Consider the following 7,956-nt stretch of genomic DNA (forward strand, 5'->3'; position numbering starts at 1 on the left):
ATCATTGTGCACAGGAGTTGGTGTGTTGAATGTGTCTGAATCTGTTGTTTTGTAGAGGGCTTTAAAATGAAATGTGTTAAAGCGTGAGTGCCGCTAATTAATAAAGATGGCGGTGTCACTCAAAGGGGCATCTCTACAGTAATTAATCCTTATGGTAACAAGCTGGTTAATAATTGGGGTGACTGCTGCCGCACAGCACCTTCTCTTAGAAAGTGTGTCCCATATCTTATAATATATATTCTATCTTCTTATTTAGGGTGAAACACTGCACGTGAGAAAGACATAGCAGGCAATAATTAACACTTTTATTGGTGACTGAAGCGTAATCATTGTAATGATGTAAAATATGCAGAGACTGTGATCTAAAACCGCTCCCAAAAAATGTGTCCCCATGTTTTGTAGATTATTTTAATCCAACGGGCGCACATTCACACGTCTCGCACAGGTCTGCACCCTGCCTTTCCCCATTATCTCTTAACGTAGCAGTGCTTCCGCTGCAGCCAGCAGGGATTCTGGGTAGTGACATGTGAATGAGCGCACTGTGTCACCTTTTGCTTCTTTTAGGTTCATTTTTGTATGAAACAGAAAACCAAGAATTGAACAAACATTTTATATTATCTGTGAAACACAGCAGACAGGTTTATAGGCCTCCGTGTTAAAATAGAAAGAAAGGGTGACACTGTGCTCATTTGCATGTCATTACCCAGAATCCCTGGCTGCAGTGGAAGCACTGTATGCTAAGAGATAATGGGGAAACACAGGATGGCAGACCTGTCCCGCTCACTCACTGCGTCCCGTCTCCCTCTGCTCACTCACTGCGTCCCGTCTCCCTCTGCTCATCACTGCCTCCTCCTCACTCACTGCGTCCCGTCTCTCTCTGCTCACTCACTGCGTCCCGTCTCCCTCTGCTCATCACTGCCTCCTCCTCACTCGCTGTGTCTCATCTCCCTATGCTCACTCGCTGTGTCTCCTCTCCCTCTGCTCACTCGCAGTGTCTCCTCTCCCTCTGCTCACTCGCTGTGTCTCCTCTCCCTCTGCTCACTCGCTGTGTCTCCTCTCCCTCTGCTCACTCACTGCGTCCCGCTCACTCGCTGCATCCCATCTCCCTCTGCTCACTCGCTGCATCCTGTCTCCCTCTGCTCACTCACTGCGTAACGCTCCCTCGCTGCATGCTCACTCATGGCGTCCCGTCTCCCTCTGCTCACTCACTGTGTCCCACTCACTCGCTGCATCCCATCTCCCTCTGCTCACTCGCTGCATCCCATCTCCCTCTGCTCACTCACTGCATCCCGTCTCCTTCTGCTCACTCACTGCGTCCCACTCACTTGCTGCATCCCGTCTCCTTCAGCTCACTCGCTGCGTCTCGTCTCCCTTTGCTTACTCACTGCGTCCTGCTCACTCGCTGCGTCCCGTCTCCCTCTGCTCACTCACTGCGTCCTGCTCACTCGCTGCATCCCATTTCCTTCAGCTCACTCGCTGCGTCTCATCACCCTCTGCTCACTCGCTGCGTCCCGTCTCCCGCTGCTCACTCACTGCGTCCTGCACACTCGCTGCGTCCCGTCTCCTCACTCGCTGTGTCCCGTCTCCCTCTGCTCACTCGCTGCGTCCCGCTCACTCGCTGCGTCCTGCTCACTCGCTGCATCCCGTCTCACTCTGCTCACTCATTGCGTCCTGCTCACTCACTGCATCCCATCTCCCTCTGCTCACTCACTGCGTTCTGCTCACTCGCTGCATCCCGTCTCATCCTCACTCGCTGTGTCTCCTCTCCCTCTGCTCACTCGCTGCGTCCCGTCTCCCTCTGCTCACTCACTGCGTCCTGCTCACTCGCTGTGTCCCGTCTCCCTCTGCTCACTCACTGCGTTCCGTCTCCTGCTCACTCACTGCGTCCCGCTCACTCACTGCATCCCGTCTCCCTCTGCTCACTCTGCATCCTGCTCACTCACTGCGTCCCGTCTCCCTCTGCTCACTCACTGCGTCCTGCTCACTCGCTGCATCCCATCTCCTTCAGCTCACTCGCTGCGTCTCATCTCCCTCTGCTCACTCACTGCGTCCCGCACACTCGCTGCGTCCCGTCTCCCTCTGCTCACTCACTGCCTCCTGCTCACTCGCTGCGTCCCGTCTCATCCTCACTCGCTGCATCCCGTCTCCCTCTGCTCACTCACTGCGTCCTGCTCACTCGCTACGTCCCGTCTCCCTCTGCTCACTCACTGCGTCCCATCTCCTTCTGCTCACTCACTGCATCCCACTCACTCGCTGCATCCCATATCCCTCTGCTCACTCACTGCGTCCTGCTCACTCGCTGCGTCCCGTCTCCCTCTGCTCACTCACTGCGTCCTGCTCACTCGCTGCGTCCCGTCTCCCTCTGCTCACTCACTGCGTCCTGCTCACTCGCTGCATCCCATCTCCTTCAGCTCACTCGCTGCGTCTCGTCTCCCTCTGCTCACTCGCTGCGTCCCATCTCCCTATGCTCACTCACTGCGTCCCGCACACTCGCTGCGTCCCGTCTCCTCCTCACTCGCTGTGTCCCATCTCCCTCTGCTCACCCGCTGCGTCCCGTCTCCCTACACTCACTTGCCGTGTCCTGCAGCCCTCTGCTCGCTCGCTCGCCACATCCCACCTCCCTTCTCTCACTCGCGGTTTAGCTGGCTCTGGCCAGTTTCCATGGCAGCAGCCGTCTGCAGAGACACGAGGAAAAGAAATTGAGTGTGCGGGGCACGGGAGGTGGAAGGGACTGCTCTCTGAAGTGAGCGCACGGGGCATGGGGAGGTGGCAGGGACTGCTCTCTGAAGTGAGCGCACGGGGCATGGGGAGGTGGCAGGGACTGCTCTCTGAAGTGAGCGCACGGGGCACGGGGAGGTGGCAGGGACTGCTCTCTGAAGTGAGCGCACGGGGAGGTGGCAGGGACTGCTCTCTGAAGTGAGTGTACGGGGCACAGGAGAGGATGGCAGGGACTGCTCTCTGAAGTGAGTGTACGGGGCACGGGGAGGTGGCAGGGACTGCTCTCTGAAGTGAGTGTACGGGGCACAGGAGAGGATGGCAGGGACTGCTCTCTGAAGTGAGTGTACGGGGCACGGGGAGGTGGCAGGGACTGCTCTCTGAAGTGAGCGCACGGGGAGGTGGCAGGGACTGCTCTCTGAAGTGAGCGCACGGGGAGGTGGCAGGGACTGCTCTCTGAAGTGAGTGTACGGGGCACAGGAGAGGATGGCAGGGACTGCTCTCTGAAGTGAGTGTACGGGGCACGGGGAGGTGGCAGGGACTGCTCTCTGAAGTGAGTGTACGGGGCACAGGAGAGGGTGGCAGGGACTGCTCTCTGATGATTGTACGGGGCACAGGAGAGGGTGGCAGGGACTGCTCTCTGGTGATTGTACGGGGCACGGGAGAGGGTGGCAGGGACTGCTCTCTGATGATTGTGCGGGGCACAGGGAGGTGGCAGAGACTGCTCTCTGATGATTGTGCGGGGCACGGGAGAGGGTGGCAGGGACTGCTCTCTGGTGATTGTACGGGGCACGGGAGAGGGTGGCAGGGACTGCTCTCTGATGATTGTGCGGGGCACGGGAGAGGGTGGCAGGGACTGCTCTCTGATGATTGTGCGGGGCACGGGAGAGGGTGGCAGGGACTGCTCTCTGATGATTGTGCGGGGCACGGGGAGGTGGCAGGGACTGCTCTCTGATGATTGTGCGGGGCATGGGAGAGGGTGGCAGGGACTGCTCTCTGATGATTGTGCGGGGCACAGGGAGGTGGCAGAGACTGCTCTCTGATGATTGTTAGGGGCACGGGAGAGGGTGGCAGGGACTGCTCTCTGATGATTGTGCGGGGCACGGGAGAGGGTGGCAGGGACTGCTCTCTGATGATTGTGCGGGGCACGGGAGAGGGTGGCAGGGACTGCTCTCTGATGAGTGTACGGGGCACTGGAGAGGGTGGCAGGGACTGCTCTCTGATGATTGTGCGGGGCACAGGGAGGTGGCAGAGACTGCTCTCTGATGATTGTTAGGGGCACGGGAGAGGGTGGCAGGGACTGCTCTCTGATGATTGTGCGGGGCACGGGAGAGGGTGGCAGGGACTGCTCTCTGATGATTGTGCGGGGCACGGGAGAGGGTGGCAGGGACTGCTCTCTGATGAGTGTACGGGGCACTGGAGAGGGTGGCAGGGACTGCTCTCTGATGATTGTGCGGGGCACGGGGAGGTGGCAGGGACTGCTCTCTGATGATTGTTAGGGGCACGGGAGAGGGTGGCAGGGACTGCTCTCTGATGATTGTGCGGGGCACGGGAGAGGGTGGCAGGGACTGCTCTCTGATGATTGTGCGGGGCACGGGAGAGGGTGGCAGGGACTGCTCTCTGATGAGTGTACGGGGCACGGGAGAGGGTGGCAGGGACTGCTCTCTGATGATTGTGCGGGGCACGGGAGAGGGTGGCAGGGACTGCTCTCTGATGAGTGTACGGGGCACGGGAGAGGGTGGCAGGGACTGCTCTCTGAAGTGAGGAATATGTTGGTTGTAATGATGTAGCAGGCCCTCCTCTTATCTTCTTGTGCGGGGAGGGGAGGCTGCAGGCCGATCGGTTCGCCGGAACTCTGCGGTGGACATCTTGAAACGGCTCCGCAAGGGACTACAAGTCCCATGATCCTCCAGTAGAGGCAGATATGAGTTTGGCGTGAAAGAGAGCGCGCGCAGTTCTGAGGGAGCCGGCGGAGAGGACAGACACGTCCATGGAGCTAGTAAGCCCCTGGACTAGGCCAGGACTCTGCCCCAAGGCCCCAGAAAGGCCCCGATCCCTCCAACCAGCTGAGTGTTGTAGGGTAGGCCCTAGATAGGGACTCTCCCTCTTAGAGACAGTCACTCAAGCTACCGCGCCGTCGGGCGGACGCCACGTGGCGACCTGTGGCCTGGGACCAGCCCACAGGCCACACTACAGACATTAAGGGAGACACTCCTGCTGGAGCTCCCCCACAAGAGGGGATCACCACCGTACAGCGAGAGGGGGTTTTGCAGACCCCGCGTCGTGGGATCACGCTGCGGCCCTGCTAACCCCGGATCTCCATATACCCTGGCCGTAGTCAGGGTGGTACCCACCATGCACCACCACCCCACAAGGGGGGCAGCGCTACCTCACATTTGGGTGGGCCTGCTCGTGTGGACATCAGGTTACAGGTGCCCAGGGCACCCTCGGTACTTTGGGGGGCTCACGCTTGGTGCTGGGTATTGTGTGGGTATTGCACTGGGGCATTGTTACTGTTATATGTGCGTGTCAGTAAATACCAGTTATATACCTGTGTGTGTATTGTTCTTTACTGTATTGGTTTCTGTGAGGGGTAATCCCGCCATCGCTGGGATCCTTCATAGGTGGAGGCGCTGTGCCCGAGGACGAAAGAGCTCACCCCAAGTTCCCAGTGGCGGAGGCTTAGGCCTGTGAGCGAACAGGTAATCAGCACTCGTAGTTCCCTTAATCATTAGGGAAATTGGGCTACAACACCTTTTTTTTTTTAAAGTACACAGAGTGTTAGGAATAACCAATGAATTAGAAAGCGCACGTTTGCACGTATTACCGTTCATGCGAGTGTGCACGTATTACCGTTCATGCGAGTGTGCACGTATTACCGTTCATGCGAGTGTGCACGTATTACCGTTCATGCGAGTGTGTGGATTGCTGGTGAAAGCTGCACGCCAAGCAACACCGCGTTTAAAATAAATTAAAAATAGACTTGAAACCGGGGGGGGGGGGGTCTCCGGGGCTGAACCGCATTGATTTCAGCTGTAGGGGCCCCATGCTTTCCCCCTCCACCCCCCAAAAAAAATCTCCCACCCCCCAGTTTGCGCACCCCTGCTGTAGGATACTGCGCCTGCACTACCAGTCCACAGGCCAGATCCAGCACACCACAAGATTTGGTGTGGCCCGTGGCTCAGGCCCTGGTAATGTTACACACGGACCCCAGATTTCCCCGCACTGACACACTCGCTCATAACAAGATCATGTTAATGGTTCCTGTGTTATAAATACTTGTAAAATGTTGCAATAGAATAGTTCATGTATCAAATTACAGTAAAATTGTGACCCTCCTGCTCCTAAATTCATGTTGATCCATCCCCTCAAGAGAACAGGTTAAAGAGCCCTGCTATATGAGGTCACATCCTACCTACGGATGATGTCACCATACAACAGGAAGTAAAGCTGCACGAGTCAGAAGTGATGTACTGTACACAAACAACTTAAAGTAACAAAAACGTGAAATCTTTTTTTTTAATTTAAATAAATCGGTACTGACATATTAGATTGTGACTTTTTATTTTATTCAACTCAATGCCAAATGCGTTTTAAAGCATCCTTTGATTTCTATAGCAGATTTAGCCACCTCCCAAGCAGTGCAAGATCTTTGCAACACTCTCCAGTTTGATAGTTTGTTGACAATGTTCCCTGCAGTTTGAGCTGCAAACCACAATAATAGATGTTACTTTAGTAATAGAAGTATACTGTATATCGTAACTGCTACGTTCCACTGACCAAGCGATTGTTTGAAACTGTGTGCCTAACACAATGGCCGCCCTTCAATTAGGATGTTTGCATTATAACAGGAGCACCAAACGACTGCCAGCTTTGGTAAGAATGTAGAATTATACAGGTCACCTGCTTTATATATACACAAATAAGCAAATAAGGCTGCGCTTAATGTGCCGGCGATGTCACGTCAAAACAAACGCATTGCCGCCGTCACATGCGCTTAATGTGCTGGCGACGGAGTGACGGCTTGGTCGCGATCGCAGTAAGTCATCTCAATTTGATTTTTCCAGCGATCGCAGCGTGACGTCACTGTCACTATAAGCGTAGGCTAATGGGGATAGTATTGCTGCTTTAAAGCTGCAGTCCAAGCAATATCCTACATGTGTTTTATTTTTTTAATAAATCAGTTTTGTACTATGAGAAAACACTTGTAGAATTTTGTTTAAAATTTTAGAAACGACTCTGAATTACATTTTTAATGTATTATAATGTAACAAGCATTTTTTGTTTCTATTGCAACAATTTACAAAGTCACATCCCCTTCCTCTGCTGAAACAGGCTCTGGTACGCCCCTTTGTGAGCCCTGCCCTCTCTAGCAGTGCACCAATTGTATCTAGTAACTGCTTGGTCACATGATCTTCCCCACAGAACTTTGCATCATTGGTCCTATTCTGCAGCATTGACGGCCATTTACTGAACCCCCGAGCCGAATCTTCACCAATCGATCACAGGAGAACGGATCGATCGGCAACTTAGCTAATTACCATCATTCTGTGGATTGTATTGATGCACATATTAGAGGGGGGAGGGGAAACTAAATAAAAATTAAAACACACAGCAACTTTGACGGCTGCTTTGGGAGCAGACCTGGGAGTGCAGAGATGACTTAGGTCACACACGGGGAGCAGAGTTACAAACACACAGATCTCTTCAAAGACAAATGTCATTTATCCAGTTTGCTTCCTTTATTTAAATGGCACTTAACAAAAAGACATGTTTATCCAACAAAATCAGCAAATGGCAGCTTCACAGACTTTGAGGGAGGGGTCGAGAAGGCAACGCAAGCAAAGACAGGTGACGACAGCAGCAACAGGTCACAGGACAGACGGGGGACTTTTGGCATCTACTCCCCACCCACCCCTCAGAAGTGAGCAGTTCATGTCACAGAGGCAGCACGAAGACTGAAAAGGAAATAATACACCATCCTAACCAGCTCATCTGTACTTTGTGCAAACAACCAGACATGTGACAAAGTTATCAGCCGAAGACTGAGCCACCTGTGCTGAAGCAGGGGATATATCCTGTAAACCTGACCCGCTGGTGGCCCTTGAGGACTGGAGTTGGCCACCCCTGCCCAAAGTGCTAAATGCCCCATCAGATACGAATGACAGCGAAGTCACAGATGTTGTGGGTTAACCCAACAAAGGAAGTGACATGAAGGACTTCCTACTGTACACCTGCAAA

Source organism: Ascaphus truei, chromosome 11, assembly GCF_040206685.1.
Source record: "Ascaphus truei isolate aAscTru1 chromosome 11, aAscTru1.hap1, whole genome shotgun sequence".
Taxonomy (NCBI): Eukaryota; Metazoa; Chordata; class Amphibia; order Anura; family Ascaphidae; genus Ascaphus; species Ascaphus truei.